At 40.9% G+C, this 23,842-nt stretch overlaps 1 protein-coding gene across 3 annotated transcripts in view; it reads right to left on the bottom strand.

Annotated features, from left to right (window-relative positions):
- Positions 1 to 21,892, bottom strand: part of PIK3CB (phosphatidylinositol-4,5-bisphosphate 3-kinase catalytic subunit beta) — a 179,187-nt gene extending 157,295 nt beyond the window's left edge. Inside the window, exon 1 of one of the 3 annotated variants that reach the window (NM_001206047.2) lies at positions 21,667 to 21,892. The gene's annotated coding sequence lies outside the window, so the exon portion shown is untranslated. Of the gene's footprint in view, positions 1 to 21,439; positions 21,527 to 21,666 lie in introns of those variants that run through there. The other 2 variants (XM_024988896.2, XM_059884087.1) reach the window with 2 other exon arrangements.
- Positions 21,893 to 23,842: the final 1,950 nt, after the last annotated feature.

The raw sequence follows: 23,842 nt of genomic DNA, 5'->3' as shown, positions 1-23,842 counted from the left end.
CTTCCTTCTCCATACTATATGCTAGACACTGTGCTAACAAGTATTTTAGTCGTGGTTGCAGGTAAAACTAAATTACACAAAACAATACAAAAGATGGTCCTCCACCATCAGATGGGGTAAATAATTAGATATGAGAATTTCAAAGGAATGAGGTGACATCTAAGACAAAGGTATAGGATACAGAAGTGGGGCTCTTGGTGCAATCAAGATGGTTTGGGGGAGAAATACACTTGAGCTGTAAAGGCTGAAAAATAGCAAAGTGGGGGGGCGGGGTCAGGGAACAGAAAGCTTTCTCAATGTGGAGGAATGCTGTACCAACAGCTCTACAGCAACATACAATGAGGTGTTATTATCCCATTTCGCAGATGAGGAAATGAAGGCATAGAGAGAACAGGCAACTTGCCCAAGATTATATGGTTAATAACTTCCAACAGTCTGGTACCAAGACAGCAGTTTTAGTACCTGCCTTGGACACATCCGGCCTATTTCACCCCTATCCTTTAATCCTGCCTCCTTCAATTGTTTGTTCTCTCCCTTCATTCTCCTACCTTTCCAGATTTTCTCCTGCTATCCTCCTCCCTTGTCTCAAACATCAGAATGGCCTTTTCCTCTTTCTCAGTCTCCACACATAGCCTGCAAATCTTGAATTCAAACCTGGCCACATCAAAACTATAGCAAAAGATTAGAAACAATTTAAATGTTAATTCATATACAAATAGAGAAAATTTATGTTACATTGACACAACAGAATACTAAGAAACCATGAAAAAGAATAAAGCAGTTCTGTGATGATAGATACATAATATCAAATATCTTGCTAAGTAATAAGAAAAGACACAAAGAAAAATGTGCATGCCAGCTACCATTTCTGAGGGTGAGCTTTTACCTGTGTGTATATTCATTAAAAGTGGCTTCCCAGGCAGTTCAGTGGTAAACAACCCACCTCCCAATGCAGAAGACATAAGATCCCCTGGAGAAGAAATGGCAGCCAACTACCGTATTCTTGCAAGGGAAATCCCATGGACAGAGAAGTCTGGCAGGCTACAGTCCATGGGGTCACAAAAAAGTCAGGCACAACTCACCTACTAAACAACAACATATTCATTAATACACAGGTTGGGAATTCCCAGGTAGTCCAGTGGTTAGGACTACATGCTTTCACTGCCAAGGGCCCAGGTTCAATTCCTAGTAGGGGAACTAAGACCGCACAGGCCGAGTGGCACAGCCAAAAAAATAAATAAAATAAATAAATACATGGGTTATCTAAGAACAAAAAAAAACTTAAGAGAATAATTATCTCCTCACAGAGAATTAGGAGAGGCACAAGACTTACATTTCACTGTATTCTTTTTAAATTTTAAATGATAGGCATGTACCTACTATTGGAAATAAATATACCTAAGAACTACCCTGGTGGTCGAGTGATTAAGAATCCATCTGCCACAGCAGGGGACACAGGTTCCATTCCAAGTCCAGGAAGATTTCACATGCCTTGGGGCAACTAAAGCAATGTACCAAATGACTGAAGCCCACCCTTTAGAGCCTGTGTGCTACAAGAGAAGCCACTACAATGAGAAACCCAAGCACCACAACCAGAGAATAAGCCCCCTTTCCACAACTAGAGAAAGCCCATTCAAAGAAACAAAGATCTAGTGCAGCCAAAACAAAATTAAAGAAACAATTCAGATACAGAGAAAAAACTACTGGTTACCAGTGAGAGGGGAAGGGAAGGGGCAAACAGGGGTAAGGCATTAAGAAGTACAAACTACCATGTAAAAAATAAGCTACAAGAGTATATTGTAGAATCAAATCAACAAAATTAGAAATGAAAAAGAGGTCACAACAGACAATGCAGAAATACAAAGGATTATAAAAGACTATTATGAACTATATGGCAACAAAATGGAAAACCTGGAAGGAATGGACAGATTCTTAGAAAAGTTCAATCTTTCAAGACTGAACCAGGAAGAAATAGAAATTATGCACAATCCAATTACAAGCACTGAAATTGAAGCTGTGGTCAAAAATCTCCCAAAAATTCAAAAGCCCAGGACCAGATGGCTTCACAGGAGAATTCTATCAAATATTTAGAGAAGAGCTAATGCCTATCCTTCTAAAATGCTTTCAAAAAATTACAGAGGAAGGAACACTTCCAAACTCATTCTACGAGGCCACTGTCACCCTGATACCAAAACCAGAGAAAGACAACACAAAAAAACAAAACTACAGGACAATATCATTGATGAACACAGATGCAAAAATCCTCAACAAAATTTTAGCAAACAGAATTCAGCAACACATCAAAAACCTCATACACCATGATCAAGTTGGGTTTATTCCAAGAATGCAAGAATTCTCTAATATAAGCAAATCAATCAATATGATACACCATATTAACAAAGATAAAAACCATATGATCATCTCAATAGATGCAGAAAAAGCCTTTGACAAAATTCAGCAACCATTTATGATTAAAACTCTTCAAAATATGGGCATAGAAGGAACCTACCTCAACATAGGAAAGGCCATATATGATAAGCCTACAGTAAACATTATTCTCAATGGTGGGAAACTGAAAGCATTTCCCCTAAGATTAGGAACAAGACAAGGGTGTCCACTTTCACCACCATTATTCAACAAACTTCTGGAAGTCCTAGCTACAGCAATCAGAGAAGAAAAAGAAATAGAAGGAATCCAGATCAGAAAATTTAAGTTCTCTCTGTTTGCAGATGACATGATACTGTACATAGAAAACCCTAAAGATAGTATCAGAAAATTACTAGAGCTAATCAGTGAATTTAGCAAAGTTGCAGGATATAAAATCCATACACAGAAATCACTTGCATTTCTATAAACTAACAATGAAAAATCAGAAAGAGCAATTAAGGAATCGATCCCATTCACCATTGCAACAAAAAGAATTAAGTATATAGGAATAAACTTACTTAAGGAGACAAAAGAACTGTCCACAGAAAATTATAAGACACTGATGAAAGAAATCAAAGATGACATAAACAGATGAAGAGACAGCCCATGTTCCTAAGTAGGAAGAATCAACATCGTGAAAATGACTATACTACCAAATGCAATCTACAGATTCAATGTGATCCCTATAAAATTACCAATGGCATCTTTTACAGAACTATCAAAAAATTTCACAATTCATATGGAAACACAAAAGGCCCCGAAAAGCCAAAGCAGTCTTGAGAAAGAACAATGGAGCTGGAGGAATCAAGCTTCCTGACTTCAGATTATACTACAAAGCTACAGTCATCAAGACAGTATGGTACGGGCACAAAAACAGAAATATAGACGAATGGAACAAGATAGAAAGCCCAGAAATAAATCCATGCACCTATGGGTACCTTATTTTTGACAAAGGAGCAAAGAACATACAACGGGGTAAAAACAGCCTCTTCAGTAAATGGTGCCAGGAAAACTGGACAGCTATAAGCAAAACAATGAAATTAGAACACTTCCAAACACCATACACAAAGATCAACTCAAAATGGATTAAAGACCTGAATGTAAGACCAGAAACTATTAGAGGAAAACACAGGCAGCACACTAGATGACATACATTAAAGCAAGATTCTCTATGACCCACCTCCTCCTGCTGCTGCTGCTAAGTCACTTCAGTCGTGTCCGACTCTGTGCGACCCCATAGACAGCAGCCCACCAGGCTCCCCCGTCCCTGGGATTCTCCAGGCAAGAATACTGGAGTGGGTTGCCATTTCCTTCTCCAATGCATGAAAGCGAAAAGTGAAAGTGAAGTTGCTCAGTCGTGTCCAACTCTTAGCGACCCCATGGACTACAGCCTACCAGGCTCCTCCATCCATGGGATTTTCCAGGCAAGAGTACTGGAGTGGGGTGCCATTGCCTTCTCCGTGACCCACCTCCTACAGTAATGTAAATAAAAACAAAGTATACAAGTGGGACCTGATTAAACTTAAAGGCTTTTGCACAGCAAAGGAAACTCTAAGCAAGGTGAAAAGACCCTCAGAATGGGAGAAAATAATAGCAAATGAAACAACTGACAAAGGATTAGTTTCCAAAATATACAAGCAGCTCATACAACTCAATACTAGGAAAACAAACAACCCAATCAAAAAGTGGGAAAAAGACCTAAACAGACATTTCTCCAAAGAAGACATACAGATAGCTAACAAACACATGAAAAGATGCTCGACATTGCTTATTATTAGAGAAATGCAAATCAAAACCACAATGAGATATATCACCACACACCGGTCAGAATGGGCATCATAAAAAAGTCTACAAATAATAGAGGAGAGGGTGTGGAGAAAAGGGAACGCTCTTGGACTGTTGATGGGAATGCAAATTGATACAGCCACTATTGAAGACAGTATGAAGATTCCTTTAAAAACTAGGAATAAAACCGCCATATGATCCAGCAATCCCACTTCTAGGCATATACCCTGAGGAAACCAAAATTGAAAAAGACACATGTATCCCATTGTTCACTGCAGCACAATTTATAATAGCTAGAACATGGAAGCAGCTTAGATGCCCATCAACAGATGAATGGATAAAGAAGTTGTGGTACATATACACAATGGAATATTCAGTTCAGTTCAGTCTCTCAGTCATGTCCGACTCTCTGCGACCCCATGAATCGCAGCACGCCAGGCCTCCCTGTCCATCACTAACTCCTGGAGTTTACTCAAACTTATGTCCATCAAGTCGGTGATGCCATCCAGCCATCTCATCCTCTGTCGTCCCCTTCTCCTGCCCCCAATCGCTCCCAGCATCACGGTCTTTTCCAATGAGTCAACTCTTCGCATAACGTGGCCAAAGTACTGGAATTTCAGCTTTAGCATCAGTCCTTCCAATGAACACCCAGGACTGATCTCCTTTAAGATGGACTGGTTGGATCTCCTTGCAGTCCAAGGGACTCTCAACAGTCTTCTCCAACACCCACAGGTCAAAAGTATCAATTCTTTGGTGCTCAGCTTTCTTCACAGTCCAACTCTCACATCCATACATGACCACTGGAAAAACCATAGCCTTGACTAGACGGACTTTTGTTGGCAAAGTAACGTCTCTGCTTTTCAATATGCTATCTAGGTTGGTCATAACTTTCCTTCCAAGGAGTAAGCTCTTTTAATTTCATGGCTGCAGTCACCATCTGCAGTGATTTTGGAGCCCCAAAAAATAAAGTCTGACACTGTTTCCACTGTTTCCCCGTCTATTTCCCATGAAGTGATGGGACCAGATGCCATGATCTTAGTTTTCTGAATGTTGAGTTTTAAGCCAGCCTTTTCACTCTCCTCTCTTGCTTTCATCAAGAGGCTTTTTAGTCCCTTTTCGCTTTCTGCCATTAGAGTGGTGTCATCTGCGTATCTGAGGTTATTGATATTTCTCCCGGCAATCTTGATTCCAGCTTGTGCTTCTTCCACCCCAGCGTTTCTCATGATGTACTCTGCATAGAAGTTAAATAAGCAGGGTGACAATATACAGCCTTGACGTACTCCTTTTCCTATTTGGAACCAGTCTGTTGTTTCATGTCCAGTTCTAACTGTTGCTTCCTGACCTGCATATAGGTTTCAGCCATGAAAAGGAACACATTTGAGTCAGTTCTGATGAGGTGGATGAATCTAGAATCTATGATACAGTGTGAAGTGAGTCAGAAAGAGAAATATCGTATTCTAACACATATATACAGAATCTAGAAAAATGCTTCTGAAGAATTGATTTACAGAGCAGCAATGGAGGAACAAACATAGAAAATAGACTTATGGACGTGGGGAGAAGAGAGGAGAGGGTGAGATGTATGGAAAGAGTAACACGGAAACTTACATTACCATATGTAAAATAGATAGCCAACGGGAATTTGCTGTATGGCTCAGGAAACTGAAACAGGAGCTCTGTATCAACCAAGAAGGGTGGGATGGGGAGGGAGACGGGAGGAAGGTTAGAAAGGGATGGGATATAAGTATACCTATGGCTGATTCATGTTGAGGTTTGACAGAAAACAACAGGGTTCTGTAAAGCAATTACCCTTCAATAAAAAAAAAAAAAAAAAACTAGAAAAAAAAAGTATTGTACAACACAGGGAATATATCAATACTTTATAATAACTATCAATGGAGTATAATCTTTAAAACTTATGAGTCACTATGTTGTATACCTAAAATGTTGTACAACTATCCTTCAAGAAAAATATTTCATTTTTTAAAAATTAAATAAATGTTAAAAACCAGAAGGCGGTAGTCTCCTTGGAGATTACTATTTACTTCCTTAGTAACAATGGGCCTTTCTTCACTGAGTCATGAAACAGTACCAAGCATTCCTGAGCTTATTCACCCTACCTGACATGAGTTTGAGTAAACTCCGGGAGTTGATTACGGATAGGTAGGCCTGACTTGCTGCAGTCCATGGGGTCGCAGAGTCAGATACGACTGAGCGACTGGACTGAATTGAACTGAGTAGATAATGTACCAGTATACAACCAAAACATGGTTATTACTATAGAGAATTAAGTACACATAAAGTTCTCTACAAAATTAATCTTCTGGGGAAATCCCTGGTGGCCCAGTGGTTAAGACTCTAAGCTTTCACTGCCAAGGGGCTGGGTTCAACCCCTTGTCAGAGAACTAAGATCTCAAAAGATGTGCTGTATGATGAAGCCAAATAAGTAAGTAAGTATATAAATAAGTAAAAATAATCCTCTGAACAAGATCTCAACCACACAGAGTTACTATTTCCTGATTTTCAGTATTATTGTAAAGTATCCTTGGTGGAGAAGACCTTTGCTACAGAGAGTATAAACAAATCTCTGCAGGCAACCATTAGTCTACTTAACCAAAATAGACACCCAGGTAAAAGGTCAATGCAGGGGGCTTCCTGGTGGCTCAGTGGTAAGGAATCCACCTGCCAATGCAGGAGACATGGGTACAATCCTTGGTCTGGCAAGATACCACATGGTGCAGAACAACTAAGTCCATGCACCACAACTACTGCAGCCCATGTGCTCAAGGGCCTGCATGACTCAACAACTGAGGCCACACGCCACAACTACAGAAACCTGCGCACCAAGAGCAGGTACTCCACAACAAGGAAAGCCACTCCAATGAGAAGACTGTGCACCGCAATGAAGAACAGCCCCCAATCACCACCACTAGAGAAAGTCTGCTTGGAGCAACAAAGACTAGCACAGCCAAAAAATAAAATAGATAAAGTGTTAAGCCCGCATGTACAGGAAGTAAAAAGTAAAAGGCATACTGTCTATCAATAGGGTAGATAAACATGCTAACACAAAAAACGACTAATTAACTGAGCATAAGTTAAGATCATAACTTGTATTCAGTGATTCTATTTAACCAGAGGATAAAATCATGGCTCACAGCCTTGTCCCGGCAAAGGGACTTGTGTAGCTCAATGAACCTATGAGCCATGCCTTGAAGGGCCACTCAAGATGGACAGGTCATAGTGGAGAGTTGTGAGAAAATGTGGTGAACTGGAGGAGGAGATGGCAACCCACTCCAGTATTCTTGCCTGTAGAACCCCATGGACCATATAAAAAAAGCAAAAAGATAAGACACCAGAAAATGAGCCCCTTGTAGGTTGGTAGATGTTCATTATGCTACTGGGGAAGAGCAGAGTGCAATTATGAATAGCTCCAGAAAGAATGTAGCTGCTTGGCAAAAGCAGAAATGATGCTCAGTTATGGATGTGTCTGATAGTGAAAGTAATGTCCAGTGTTATAAAGAACAGTATTACATAGGAATCTGGAACTTAGGCCCATGAATCAAGGTCAACTGGATATGGTCAAGCAGGAGATGGCAAGAGTGAATACTGCTAATTTAGAAATCAGTGAACTAAAATGGACAAGAACGGGCAAATTTAACTCAGATGACTATTCTATCTACCACCATGAGTAAGAATCCCTTAGAAGAAATGAAGTAGCCCTAATAGTCAACAAAAGAGTCTGAAATGCAGTACTTGGGTGCAACCTCAAAAATGACAGAATAATCTCGGTTCATCTCCAAGGCAAACATCACAGTAATCCAAATCTATACCCAAACCACTGGTGCTGAAGAAGTTGAAATTGACCAGTTCTAGGAAGACTTACAAAATGTTCTAGAACTAACACCAAAAAGAGATGTCCTTTTCATCACAGAAGATTGGAATGCAGAAATAGGAAGTGAAGAGATACTCAGAATAACAGGTGAATTTGACCTTGGAGTACAAAATGAAGCAGGGCAAAGGCTAACAGAGTTTTCTTAAGAGAACACGATGCTCACAGCAAACATCCTTTTCCAACAACACAAGAGACAAAGACTCTACACGTGGACATCACCAGGGTCAATATTAAAATCAGACTGATTATATTCTTGGCAGCCAAAGATGGAGAAGCTCTATACAGTCAGCTGGAGACTCTACACAAGCTCTATACAACACCTGAAGCTGATGGTAGCTGAAATCATAAGCTTCTTATTGTAAAATTCAGATTTCAATTGAAGCAACTAGGGAAGACCACCAGGCCATTCAGGTATGACCTAAATCAAATTCCTTATGATTAGACAAGGGAGGTGAAGAAGAGATTCAAGAGATTAGATCTTGTAGACAGAGTACTCGAAGAACTATGGATAGAGGTTCATAACACTGTACAAGAAGCAATGACCAAAACCATCCAAAACAAAAAGAAACACAAGAAGGCACAGTGGTTTTAAGAGGAGACTTCACAAATAGCTGAGGAAAGAAGAGAAGCAAAAGGCAAAGGAGAAAGGGAAAGATACACCCAACTGTATGCAGAGTTCCAAAGAGTAACAAGGAGAAATAAGAAGCCCTTCTTAAATGAACTATGCAAAGAAATAGAGGAAAACAATAAAATGGGAATGACTAGGGATCTCGTCAAGAAAACTGGAGATGTCAAGAGAACATTTCATAATAGCATTGAACACAAAAATGGACAGAAATGGTAAGGACCTAACAGAAGTAGAAGAGATTTAGAGAAGGTAGCAAGAGTACAGAGAAGAACTATACGAGAAAAGTCTTAATGATCTGAATCATCCACAATGCTGCGGTCATTCACCAAGAGCCAGACGTCCTGCAGTGTGAAGTCAAATGGGCCTCAGGAAGCATTAGTACGAATGAAGTTAGTAGAGATGATGGAATTCCAGGTGAGCTATTTCAAATCGGAAAAAACGATGCTTTCAAGTGCTGCACTCTATATGTCATCAAATTTGGAAAGCTCAGCAGTGGCCACAGGACTGGAAAAGGTCAGTTTTCATTCCAATCCCAAAGAAGGACAATGCCACAGAATGTTCCAACTACCGGACAATTGTGCTCATCTCACAGGCTAGCAAAATAATGCTCAAAATCCTTCAAACTAGGCTTCAACAGTACGTGAACCAAGAACTTACAGGTGTACAAGCTGGGTATAGAAACGGCTGAGGAACCAGAGATCAAATTGCCAACATTTGTTGGGTCATAGAGAAAACAACAGAGAAGGCAATGGCACCCCGCTCCAGTACTCTTGCCTGGAAAATCCCATGGACGGAGCAGCCTGGTGGGCTGCAGTCCATGAGTTCGCTAAGAGTCGGACACGAGTGACCGACTTCACTTTCACTTTTCACTTTCATGCATTGGAGAAGGAAATGGCAACCCACTCCAGTATTCTCGCCTGGAGAATCCCAGGGACAGGGAGCCTGGTGGGCTGCCGTCTATGGGGTCGCACAGAGTTGGACACGACTGAAGCGACTCAGCAGCAGCAGCAGCAGAGCTTGTCTATAGGAAGAAGCATATTCAGTAAGATCTCAACTCTTCAGTAGTAAAGAAAATAATCACACAGATTTCCCTGGTGGCACAGTGGATGACAGTTTGTCTGCTAATGAAGGGGACACGGGTTTGATCCCGGGTCCCGGAGGATTCTGCATGCCACATGGCAACTAAGTCCATGCATGGAAACTACTGAAGCCACTGAGCCCTAGAGCCTGTGTTCAGCAACAAAAAAAGGCAGCACAATGAGAAGCCTGTGTCCACAGCTAGAGTAGCCCTGCTCACTGCAACTAGAGAAAGACCATGCAGCAACTCAGCGTAGCCAAAAAGAAGTAAAGAAATAAAAAGAAAATCACCCACAAATCTCCCATTTGCAGATCGGATATGCTGTCATAATGGCTTGTAATGGAATCACAACCAGAACCTTGGCTGAAGCAAGTTACCTGGACTCCAGGGTTAGACAGAAAATCCATTCTGTTCTATGCATCTCCTTCCATGTGTCCAGGTACTGCTAATGGCAAATGTAATGTTAATGCTTACATTCCTTTCTCATGTGAATATGAAGAGGAAAAAAAAGGCCAAATAGTACTAATTCTTCTCAAACCATTTTTTTTTAATGTTAAGGGATTAAAAATTGTCTACTGGTTCATTTATTTTAAAATAAATTTATGTCTACCTTCCTCTATTCCCATTAATTTAGGATCAAGCTTAGTAATATGTTTTAATGAACCACCGAAACAAATAACCTAAAAAGAAGAGAGGGAAAAAAATACTTTATATCTTTTTTTTTTAAATGTAGATCATTTTTAAACTCTTTACTGAATTTGTTATAATATTATTTTCATTTTATGTTTTGGTTTTTGACCATGAGGTATGTGGGATCCTAGTTCCTGGATCAGGGATCGAACCCACACCCTCTGCATTGGAAGGCGAAGTCCCAACCACTGGACCACCAGGGAAGTCCCTGTATTTTCTTATTTTAAAACTCTGTAAAGATTATCTACACAAGAAGACTAGGACCTCTAACTACATGAGGTTATACATTAAGTATGTTCATTACCTACATATGTATGACAAACCACAAAACCACACTCCAATTGTAAAGCCAAGGGAAAAGGAAAGCTTATCTTACATTCAAAACAAAAGTATACCATATCACATAACTAATTTATTGTTTAACTCTTATCCATAAAAAAGGACTATACACATAAAAACTTGTTTAAGAGTAGTGAGTGAAGAACTCTGGGTGGCCAGTGGATAAGGCTCCATGCTTCCAATGCAGGGGGCACAGGTTCAATCCCTGGTCTGAGGAACTAAGATCCTATATGCCATTCAGAGCAGACAAAGGAGGAAAAAAAAGAGTACTGAATGAAAGAAAGTTAGTGGCTAAAACTAAAAAACTGATTCCTGTTTCCAAATACACAGGTACTGTCAGATCAAAGTGGTGATTATCATGCTAAAAAACAATACTTCAAACTTTTAGTCTCTTTCAACCTTCCGCTGAAAAAAACAAAAAATAAAAAAATTATTAAGGTGATCAGTTATAAGCATAAATTCTATCCCAGTTTTCACTGCAGCACTGTTTACAATAGCTAAGATATGGACACAACCTAAGTGTCCATCAACAGATGAATGGATAAAGAAGAATGGTATACATACAATGGATGACTGCTCTGCCGTTAAAAACAAGAATGAAGTTTTACCATTTGTAACAACATGGATGGATTCAGGGGGTATTGTGCTAAGTGAAATAAGTCAGACAGAGAAAGAAAAATACTGTATGATAATACTTACACGTGGAATATAAAAATTAAACTAATGAATATAAAAAAGAAAAAAGACTGACAGATATAGAGAACAAACTAGTGGTTACCAGTAGGGAGTGGGAAATGGGGAGAAGCAAGGTGGGGAGGGGATTAAGAGGTACAAACTACTACACATAAGATAAATAATCTAGAAGGGTATATTGTACAAGACGGAATATTTTGTAATAACTATAAATGCCATATAATCTTCAAAAAATTTTCATCACTATGTTGTATACCTGAAACTTATATAACATTATAAATCAACTATTCCTCAATAAAAAAATAAACTTTAAAATAAACAAGAACATAAATTCCAGAGTCATACAGATTCAGATTTGAAACCTGAGTTTCCCACTTAAAATCTGTGTGCCACCTGGCATGTTAATTTCCCAAAGCTTCAGTTTCCTCATCTCTTAAATAAGAATATTATTAGTACCTTCTCTACAAGTTTGTTATGAAGATAAACTGAATAATACACAAAGAGCACTTAGCATAATCTGACACACAGGTGCACATTTTACAACGTTAACTATGGTTATAGTTTAATTCTATATAGTAAATCAGTTTCTCTAATATACTACATTGACAGCCACAGTTTTGAATGGCAAAAGAACATAAAAGAAAACAAGTAAAAATAGACAGACTACATGGATTTACAGAAATCACTGACTAAAAAGTAACTGCCTATACCTCAATGAGAAGATAGTGACCTCTTCACAAATTAAAGATAAAATAATTGATGCTGGTTGGTATGGTATATACAGTTCTCGTAACACACATACACACACACACACACAGACATATTCCTTTCTTGTAGGTAGAATAAGAATCTAAACTCAGAAGCCTCTCAGTTAGTTAGGGGATATTTTAATAATATAATTTAATAATGGAATGGTAGGTGAAGTACATCATTTTCAGACAACTAATGATTTCCAATGAAAATGTGAAATTTCCACTGCTATCAAGAGAACAAAAATTAAAGAATTATAATTGATCACAACGTTGTCCAAAACCAACTACCTTCTTCTGTGGATGTTTCCCTAGGCTCATAGAGCAAAAAACAAGCACATTAAGAGAACTCCAGTTGGTATTCCCCCCGGACATGCCTCCAGTGATTAACTACAATGAATCTCAATTGCAGGAATGATATCCACATAGCTAATGAATATGGAACTGTAAAGAAGGCTGAGCACAGAAGAACTGATGCTTTCAAACTGTGGTGCTGGAGAAGACTCTTGAGAATCCCCTCCATAGCAAGGAGATCAAACCAGTCAATCCTAAAGGAAATCAACCCTGAATATTCATTAGAAGGACTGACGCTAAAGCTCTAATACTTTGGCCACCTGATGCAAAGAGCTGACTCACTGGAAAAGACGGATACTGGGAAAGACTGAGGGCAAGAGAAGGCATAGCATCAGCGACTCAAGGGGCATGAGTTTAAGCAAACTCTGAGAGACAGTAAAGGACAGGGAAGCCTGATGTGCTGCAGTTCATGGGGTCACAAAGAGTCGGACACGACTTAGAGACTGAACAACAACTTTTGAAAATATATTACAAGTACAGAAATAAGTTTTAAATAAATTTTTGTTCAGTTAACATAAAGGCAGAAATTTGTAATGATTTATAAAGCCAGAGGAAAACACCCATTTTAACAGCATAATATCTAAATACAAGACCCACACTAAATCAGTACCTCAAGAATCAGTTCAGTTCAGACCAGTCGCTCAGCTGTGTCTGACTCTTTGCGACTCCATGAATTGCAGCACACCAGGCTTCCCTGTCCATCACCAACTCCGAGAGCTTACTCAAACTCATGTCCATCTAGTTGACGCCATCCAACTATCTCAACCTCTATCGTCCCCTTCTCCTCCTGCCTTCAATCTTTTCCAGCATCAGGGATAAGCACTTTTAAATAACTGTATTTCAACTATTTAATAGAAATTAACTACTGTGTAACTACATGTAAGTAACATGTCAGAGGCAGTAGGATAGCTGCCTGGCGACAAACACTTATATTTCAAATAGCAAATCTTCAGTTTAGTTCCTATGAAAATGGTTAGCAGTTTAAGCGATTAAATAAACATTAAGGAGAACTTCAAATTGCAGTAAATTTATAATTCTGACAATCTCCAGTACTCATTTAAATCACAAAAGCTCAATCATTTAAGCTAGTAAAGTACAAATGTCTCAAAATGGAGTTTGGCCTCTTATTGACAATCACCTCAAATTTCTTCCAGTGGCTCAGCAGGTGAGGAATTCATGGAATTCTGGTCTTCAAGGTCTAGTAAGCACTGTGGTTAAACCATCCAGTCAACACGGAGTCATGTGGGGCAAAGCCTATAGATTATCCAACTCCTTTGTCCCCTCCCATATCTTCTTTACTTTGTAACTACCATTACTTCTAAATGGTACAAGAAGATAAACATGAAATTGGTAAATATTATAAATTAGTTATTAGAAATGCAAGGAAAAACTATGGTCAGGAATGTGGTTAAACTGCAGTTTAAATAAAGCTTCTGGATTATCCATGGATTTCTTTTAATCCACATAATCCTCCTCCTGAAGGCATGGATAATCAGGATCGCATTTCCACTGAAGGCAAATGAGCATTTGTCTGGTGGTCTCCCAAGCAGCCAGAGCAGCAGAAGACAAGCTACAGGGTCCAGGATGCGCCAGTCCTCCTGGGTTTGCAGCAGGGCCTTGTGAACTGCTGGCCTGGGCTTTAACAATACCACAACACAGGGGACTGCCAGATTAACATCCTTTGTTTTGGCAATAGATACTCCCAATTAAAGAGGCAACTGCTAATAACCTCAGGTGACCTACTTTAAATACTTAAGAAAATGAGGAACTATACATTCTTGATGAAGAAGTCCGGGAAAGATCTAGAGGCAGGACTTAGGGGAAGGATTTGTAAATTTTTTTGAGGAAATGAGGGAATTTCTAGATTACTGACTATTTTAGGCTGGAAACAAGAAAGCTACCTTTGCAAAACACTAAAGCTATAAAGATAGCACACTTTTCCCTCCAATCCTAGAAAAGTGGAATACCTAAAATAACTAAATGCAGAATAAAATAGATAAGCTAGCAAAAAGTGACAATGTTAGAGAAAAGGGAGAAAAGCTGAGACTTCATAACATAACCCTTCGCAAAATTAATCTCTAGTTTACCCTAGCCTACCCTGCAATTGCAGTAAGTGGGAATTCTGGATTTATCGAAGGGAGATGAAAAGATATGTGATGTCATCCATTATGATATTATCACAGACTTAGCCGCCAAATTTCTTTGTTAGATGTTCCCTATTGTAACTTGACATTATGGGATTTGCCTCATTTGACAGGTTCCAGAAGTTTTACAATAATTTTTTTAAAATTTAAAGCCTTTTGGGAAAGGAGTACATCAAGGCTGTATGTTGCCCCTCTGCTTCTTTAATTTATATGCAGAGTACACCGTGCGAAATGACAGGCTGGGTGAAGCACAAGCTGGAATCAAGATTGCCAGAAGTATAGACAACCTTGGATAGAAGAGAAGACAAACTAAACAGCCTCTTGATGAAGGTGAAAGAGTGAAAAAACTGGCTTAAAACATTCAAAAAACTAAGATCATGGTATCCGGTCCCACAGCTTCATGACAAATAGATGTGAAAAAGTGGCAACAGTGACACATTTTATTTTCGTGGGCTCCAAAATCACTGCAGAAATGAAAAGATGCTTGCTCCTTGGAAGAAAAGCTCTGACCAACCTAGACAGCATATTAAAAAGTGGAGACATCACTTTACCAACAAAAGTCCGTATAGTCAAAGCTACAGTTTTTTCAGTAGTCACGTAGGGATGTGAGAGTTGGACCATAAAGAAAGCTGAGAGCCGAAGAATTGATGCTTCCAAACTGTAGTGCTGGAGAAGCCTCTTGAGAGTCCCTTTGGACTACAAGGAGTTCAAACCAGTCAATCCTAAAGGAAATCAGTCCTGAATATTCATTGGAAGGACTGATGTTAGAGCTGAAGCTCCAATACTTTGGCCATCTGATGCAAAGAGCCAGCTAATTGGAGAAGACCCTGATGCTAAGAAAGATTGAGGGCAAGAAGAGAAGGGGATGACAGAGGATGAGATGGTTGGCTGGCATCACAGACTTAATGGACGTGAGTTTGAGCAAACTCAGCGACACAGTGAAAGTCAAGGAAGCCTGGCGTGCTACAGTTCATGAAGTCGCAAAGAGTCACACATGACTTACAGACTGAACAACAATAGAACATTCCTCCATCTACATAGTACTTTTTTCTAAAAGAATACCAACAATTACATTGATCAATTATCCACTTATTCCAAGTTTTTTTTTTTGCTTGAGAAATATTTCTTGCTATGAGGAATATTCTGTTTAGAAAAAAAGAACAGTAAGTCCAAGTGTTAAAAAGGAAAACAGTGGGCTTCCCTGGTGGTTCAAAGGTAAAGAATCTACCTGCTGATGCAGGAGAGACTGATTCGATCCCTAATTGAGGGAGATCTCATATGCCATGGTGCAGCTGAGCCCATGTGCCACAACTGTTAAGCCTGTGCTCTAGAGCCCAGGAGCTGAGACCACTGAGCCCACATGCTGCAACTACATGCCCTCAAGCCTGTGCTCCACAACAAGACAATCACAGCAATGAGAAGCCCACAACTAGAAAGCAGCCCTCCCTTGCAACTAGAGAAAAGCCTGTGCAGCAATGAAGACCCAGCACAGCCAAAAAATAAATTAATTTTTTTTTAATGAAGGGGAGTTGACTGCACAGGGGTAACATGACAGAATTCTTTGGGGTGTTGAAATTATTCTGTACACTGTTACAGGAATCTAGGCAGAAAAAGATTTTAAAAAAAGAAGATTGAAAAAAAGTAAAGAAAGTAAAAACAATCTAGGTACGTGTTAAAACTCATAGGACTGTACATGAAAATGTTTTTGCAAAATTTTTAAAGTTCAATGTCACTCTCCTTTTAAAAATGTCCTCTTACTTTAAAAAAATCTAGTAACTCAGAAAAAGAAAGGTCTAAATTAGACATATGCAATCTGCAGTATCAGAGTAACTGGTAGGTAACACACTATACACACCCGACCATACATCTAATTCCTTTCATTTTTCCTCTCTCAACTAGAAGCTTGTGACTCAGGATTATTTAACCTGGGGATGATAACAGAAAGGTTACCATGATACATGAGAGAACAACTTTAAAAGGAAGTACAGGCACTTCCCTGTTGGTCCAGTGGCTAACATTCCGTGCTCCCAACGCAGGGGGCCCGGGTTCAATCCCTGGTCAGGGAATGAGATCCCACATGCCTCAACTAAGTTTGCATGCTTCAGTTAAAGGTCCCACATGTCACAACTAAGAACCAGCACAGCCAAATAAAAATATAATTAATTTTTTTTTAAAAAGGAAAAAAAAAATAAAAAAAGGAAGTACACCAGTTTAGAGTCACTCCAAAAGGTAAAGCTGGACCAAGTGGCTGGAAAATCAAGAGAGTCAGACCTTGATTATGAGAAGTAGAAAGACCTCTTCAAGAAAGAATTAGTATCCTCTCACAAAAAGTGTCCCAGACTACCAAAGATACATAGACATTCCTTAGAAGAATAGCCCATACAAATCAGGGAATGCAGAGAAGGCAGAGGGAAAAATAATCCAAAGTGTCAAAGTTTGGAGATGTAGGTGAGAAGGTAAAAGAAGTAAGAAGAGAATTTGTCCCACCCAAGCCTGAATATCTATAATGCTCTCCTCTATCTTCCTTTTCTTTTTCTCTTCTACTAAACGTTCAGTATTATTCCTCTTGTCTAGGATTTCCTTATCCAACGTATCTTTTTCCTATTATCTACTCTGACAATGGAATTCTACACTTTGATTTTTCCATACCCTTCTTTCTTCACAAACCTGCTAGACAGTTTTAAGGGCTTCAGTCTCAGGCAGGGGGAAAATCCTGAATTATTAATATTTGCCTCTTTCTACAACATGACAAAGCTTGCAAGTGAGCAGTTAACAGAAGACAAATGATAGAGATTTATCTCCAAGATATGCTAGGATACAACTGAATCAAATGGTTCAGAGGAAACACATAAATGCACATAGGCAGGGTAGGGGGAGTCTCACATTCAAAAAATATATATATATAATGCAACTGAAACAAAAATGCCTGTTCTCTAAAAATTTCAACTGCTACCCTATACAATTTGGTATGCAATACTGGATTAAAGTACCACATTCTACAGAACCAGTTCCCTCCAGTCAGGACCAAAATTTAATGCTTCTAAAGAACAAAACAAGGCTGAAAAGCTTGCTTGGTTTCTTATTCACAAAAATACTAATGATCCAGTATACAATGGACAAAATCCACATTTGTTCTTGCTGTCAATGGCTTAACGTCTAAATGCTTAGTCTTTTCAGGAGGTGCAGTATCTTAATGAAGACTGAGAGAGGAAGGATACCTAATAGAATAATTCCAGGCCCTGTGATTACTTCCTCATTTGCACAAACCTGGGACAAAAAAAAAAAAAAAGATCATGTGTTCAATACATGTTATACTTGGAATTAGAAGATTTTATAATGTATTTCATTCATGCATTCATCCATTCAATAATAGTTAAATTTTCCAGATACTGTTCTGCTCACTGAGAAAACCTCAGGGAAGAAAAAGTTCCTTCCATCAGAGAGCGTATAATATGTTGGAGAGAAAAGGCCACAAACAAATGAACAAAGAAATAAACAAGATAATTAGTTGATAACGCAGGAAAAGAGTTTGGGTTTACTTTTTAGTGTAGTAAGTCACTGGAGCAGGAAAGTAAGTAAAGTTCACTCTGACTGCTGTCTGCAAATGGACTGTAGGAGAACAAGGTCAGGGGCAAGGAGACCCGTTAGGAAGCTACTAACCAGGAAGAACTGGAGTGGTGGCAATAAAAACAAACATGGACTTCCCTGGTGGCCCAGTGGATGACAGTCTGCCTGCCAATACAGAGGACATGGGTTCGATTTCTGGTCTGGGAGGATTCCACATGCCATGGAGCAACTGGGTCTGAGCTACAACTACTGAGCCCAAGCTCTGGAGTCTGCGTGCAGCAACTACTTAAGCCCATGTACCTAGAGCCCATGCTCCACAACGAGAGAAGCCACCGTAATAAGGCCAAGCACCACAACAAAGACAAGCCCCTGCTCACCACAACTAGAGCAAGCCCAAGCAAAGCAATGAAGATCCAGTGCAGCCAAAAATAAATTAATAAAAATAAACAGAGTTGGCTTCATTTTTTAAAAAATAAAAATAAATATATCTTGGAGGCAAAATCAACAGGGTCTGCTCTGGGTGGTGGAGGAGCAGTAAGGCAAAGTGATGAATTAAGGATGATCACAATTCAATTTAAAAAAAATTTTTTTTTTTTTAATTTAAAAACACAAAAAAGGATGATCACCAGGGTGGTCCAGTGGTTAAGAATCCGCTTTCCAATTCAGGGGATGCAGGTTCAATCCCTGGTCAGGGAACAAAGATTCCACATGTTTCAGGGCAACTAAATCAGCATGCGGCAACTAGAGAGCTGCAATTAGAGAAGGCTTTGAGCCACAACAAAGACTCAGGGCAGCCAAAATTTAAGAAAGAAAAGAAAGAATGACCACCAGATTTTTCACTTAAGTAGAAGGAAGAGGGGGCAGATGGGTGCTCTTATGAAATCCAGACTGCTGGAGAAGGAATAGATTGAAGAATGAAAATCAAGAGCTCCACTTTGAACACAAATGGAGTGAAGATATATAGGCAGGTAGAAGAAATCTGAAGGTCAGGGCTGGAGATAAAAATCTGAAGAGTCCACAGCACAGTGGTAGTATTTAAACCACCAGACAGGATGAGATCACGCAGAAAGAATACAGGTGGAAAAAAAGGAGAGAGACGGGCTTGGATGCCCTGAGGCATTAGGATGTTCAGAATTCAGTAAGAGAAGAAAAAGTCAACAGAAGAGATAAAGAGAAAGAAAACCATAAAAATGTAGTGTCCTGGAAGGACACTTTATATAATAATTCTCTAATGAACCACAACCTCCCAACTCCTGGCCACAGAGACTCTCAAATTCTGTAAACAAAAACTGAGGCCCAAGAAGACAGGTGGCTTCCCAAAGTCCCAGCTATGTGGAACCCAAAACCAGTCTTCCCTGGTGGCTCAGTGGTAAAGAATTCTCCTGTCAACCTCTGCCAATGCAGGAGACGCCGGTTCAATCCCTGGGTTGGGAAGATACCCCGGAGAAAGAAATGGCAACCTACTCTAGTATTTTTACCCGGAAAATCCCAGGGATAGAGGAGTCTGGCGGGCTACAGTCCAAGGGGTCACAAAAAGTCAACTTAGCGACTAAACAATAATCAGCTCTAAGAACCAAGATGTGACTTTCGACCTTTTCGCAGTGACTAGTAGCGCTTTTACTGTTCGTTTCACCAGTGAAATAGGGAAGGTCTTAACTTAGGAAGAACAACAATTAGATTACAAGGAAGTACATAATTTAGATTACAAGGTTAATTTTAATTTTTTCTATATATTTTGTTTACAGTCACAAAGCAAGTTGGATCAAAAACCTTTCCGGACAGTCTCTAAGAAAAGTAGGAAATACAGACAAGAGGGGCAAAATGGAAATAAATCAAAACCCAACTCAATTTTCCCCACCTCTAAAAAACTCTCTGAAGGCAGAAGACCCTCAGGATGGGAATCAGAGATTGTACAACAAAGTTTTCGGTTTCAACCGTTTTTGCTTTGGTGAATACAATTTCAGTTCTAAAGTTTAAGATTTTAACTTTGCTCCACACTTGCCTTCTGAAACTAAGTTAAGATCTTTATCCTGACCACCCTCTCCGATTCTACATTATCATGACTTAAGCAGTTCTGCTTTTACCATAAAAATCTTAACAGTGTAACCTAAAAATCCCCAAATGATTAATGAACTGCTGAGAATTCTGACTCGTTGGCGATGATTTTATTAGGACTCATATTTTCAAACATCCATTCAGGGCTTCAAAATAAGTACTCATCTAATTTAATTATGATGACTTCACCAGACAGTAACACTGCCCACAATGATGTTTACAAAACCACTTGTCACTCCCTTCGTGCATGTAGCAATGCAGAAAAAGGAGTCTGTTTCCATATTCTTCTGTTTATACTCTGTAACAAGTGACAGAGTTTAAGTGGCACTTAAGATTTTAAACAGCAAAGCACTTCAAGTTTAATGCGTCCCACCGTCTTGCATCCGAAGAGAATGGTAAATTCGCTCAGTTTTATTTCAGCAGCAATTCCCATTCAGTACCCGAGACAGGTATTCCAAGAAAGCCTTCGCAAAAAAATAAAAGAGAGCGACTCCACGATCTTGGATACTGTTAAGATAACAGGCTCTAATATTAAGCAACTTCAGTAGAGGTTACTGCAACATCAAAGCACTTCGGAAATAAGCGTGCCCCCCAAAAGTACACCAGCAACCAGGTATCAGGGACAGTTAACAAGGTAAGATGCTTCAGCAGAGTTACTCCTGATAGCCACCTGATCCAGCACTCGCTGTTCGGTCACGCACATCACCCTGTGCTAGCTTCACAACAACCCGGGTGAAGTACGTGTAATTGTTCCCACTAACAAATCCGGATACTCAGATTCAAGGCCCCAGGACTGGTCACCAGAGGCTCTGGGATCTGAAAACACGACCCTATCCCAACAGTCCAGGATCCCCGGCCCTAAAATACACTGCGCAAAAAGGTATCTGAGAGTCGGCAGCTCGCTGGTGGCCGCTGAGACTCAGGAAAAGAGGACGCCCCCTCTCCGCAGACGCCCCTCATCAAAGCGACTCAAACCGCCGGCAGACCAGGGCGCCCGGCCCCATCCCTGCCGCCCGGAGGCCGGGGAGCGCCGCTCACCTTGGAGAGCCCGGGAGGCCGCAGGCGAGCCAAACGCCCCCACGGGCCGGCGGGCGGGTGTCCTCGGCGCCAGCAGGAAGCGTGGCGCGGGCACCCCAGTCGCCGGCGCTGCAGGCTGTGGCGGGTAAGAGCGCGCCCGCGGCCCGCGCCGGGGCACCTCAGAGGCCCGCCGCGACCGCGCCGCGCCTCAGCCGTGCCGCATCCGGGTCCCGCGCCGCTGCACTCACCTGCTCAGCGCTCCGCCGCCGCCGCGGCCGCCCGCTCTCAGCTCCTGGTGCGCGTTCAGCAGACCAGGCCGCCGCAACCTTCCAGCTACGGCGCCCCCATTCCCGTCTCTCTCAATCGCCGACCGCCTGCCCCGCGCGGCGCTACACCAGCCCACCGCCCACTGCCATGGCAAGCTCCGCCGCCGCCGTACCGACCGACGGAGCACGCGCGCGCCGCCGCCGTGCCCGCGCGCGCGCGCGCTCGCCTTCCCGCCCCACCTCCCAGCAGCCCACGCCCCGCCCCGTGCGCCGCTCCGGCCAATCCCCGATCTGCGGGCCGGGCCGGGCCGCGCCGGTCCCAGCTGGGAGGAGAGTTAGGCGGAACCCTCGCCTCTTTCTCCACGGCTGCCTGCCCTGTGCCGGTGGTGCTCTGAGGCAGTTCTCTTTGCGGCTCTGGGAGGACTTGGGATCGGGAATTCCCAGCAAGCTACTTTCAGGAGAGACCCAGCACCTGCCTCAACCTTCGAAGCCATCTCCGAGAGATTCCTCTGTTCCTACGTTTACTTGCCGGCTTTCTCTTGTCAATCGCTGGCCTCAGTTCTGCGACTTTGAACCGATTGCTAGGTTCCTGGGTACGCACTTTGCTTTTCCCTCTCCGGCTCTGTCAGTCCTGTTCTATGGGTGGGGATGTTAGTTAGGTCGGCCTCCCAGCCGCTGACCCTTCAATCCCTGCATTGGCCATCAAAGCAAAAGTTCAGCCTTTCAAGCCCAAGATTCTTTTTCTGTGTGCTCATTTTTTGCGATAACAACCAGCATTTATCTGCAAAGCCTTACAGTTTACCCAGCTCTGTTCGCATACCTTATCTCCTGTTATCTTTTGACCTCAACTGGGAAATTTCATGGTTCTCTTTCTTAGTGGTTCACTTGAATTTCTCTTACTGAAAACCAAAATTTTAACTTACTGTAAAGGTACTCTGTTGTAAAGTTGTGTAATAGCTCAGGTAAACAGTCCAGTAGTCTGGGATGAAATCTCTAGTAAATCTAGTAATTAAAGCAAAGGTGACATACAAGCCAGTGATAAAAGAATAGTTTATTTGATCAGTGATCCTGATTTAATTCCTTCATAAGTAGTCAAATCTAGAGCCATGCCATATTCAAAAATTAGGTTCCAGAAAAGACAGACATAAAAATATACAAAACAGACAAGAAATTTTTTTAAAGAATACTAATATAACTTTAGTGAGGTGAAACATTAAGACAGGAAGCCCAGACTCATCCCCCCCCCAAAAAAATACCTAAATACTTTGCAAGTTTTGCATGACATCACACTAAGACAAGTTCTTTATAAAAGAAATAAACAGATGGAGTAGAACTGCACCAAACATGGCAAACACACTTCATCTCTAACACAGGTGAGTCACTCTAAGTGGATAGGCTACCCATTCCAGTGTTCTTGGACTTCTTTTGTGGCTCTGCTGGTCAAGAATCTGCCTGCAATGCTGGAGACCTGGGTTCGATCCCTTGATTGGGAAGATCCCCTGGAGGAGGGAAAAGCTACCCACTCCAGTATTCTGGCCTAGAGAATTCCATGGGCTGTATAGTCCATGGAGTCACAAAGAGTTGGACACGACTGAGTGACTTTAATAAAAGAAAATTTGGCTTTTTAAAAGTCCACTTGAAGTGAAGTGAAAGTTGCTCAGTCCTGTCTTTGGGACTCTTTGCGACCCCATGTACTATACAGCCCATGGAATTCTCTAGGCCAGAATACTGGAGTGGGTAGCCTTTCGCTTCTCCAGGGGATCTTCCCAACCAAGGGATCAAACCAGGGTCTCCTGTATCTTAGGCAGATTCTTTACCAACTGAGCTATCAGGGAAATGTTTTTATAATACAGGCAACAGGTATAAGCAGGCAATTAATGAATGAGAAGATCCAAATGATTCATTAAAAAGATGCTTGTTTCACTAATTTTCATGGTAAAACAAAACAGTAATCCATTTTTCACTCATTAGATTGGCCAACATTAACAAGACCAATCAATACTACTTGGGGAAACAAGCTCTGATGGGAGTGTAAATTGCCACAAACTTTCTAGGAGTAATCTATTGAAATTTAAATACATATACTTATTCAAGAACCAAGAAATACATTAACTCCACCCTATTGGTTGGGACGATCCCCTGGAGAAGGAAATGGCAA

This window comes from Bos taurus, chromosome 1, assembly GCF_002263795.3.
Source record: "Bos taurus isolate L1 Dominette 01449 registration number 42190680 breed Hereford chromosome 1, ARS-UCD2.0, whole genome shotgun sequence".
NCBI classification, from domain to species: Eukaryota; Metazoa; Chordata; class Mammalia; order Artiodactyla; family Bovidae; genus Bos; species Bos taurus.
Note: the sequence above shows the minus strand (reverse complement) of the source record. Positions and strands in the feature narration are given on the sequence as shown.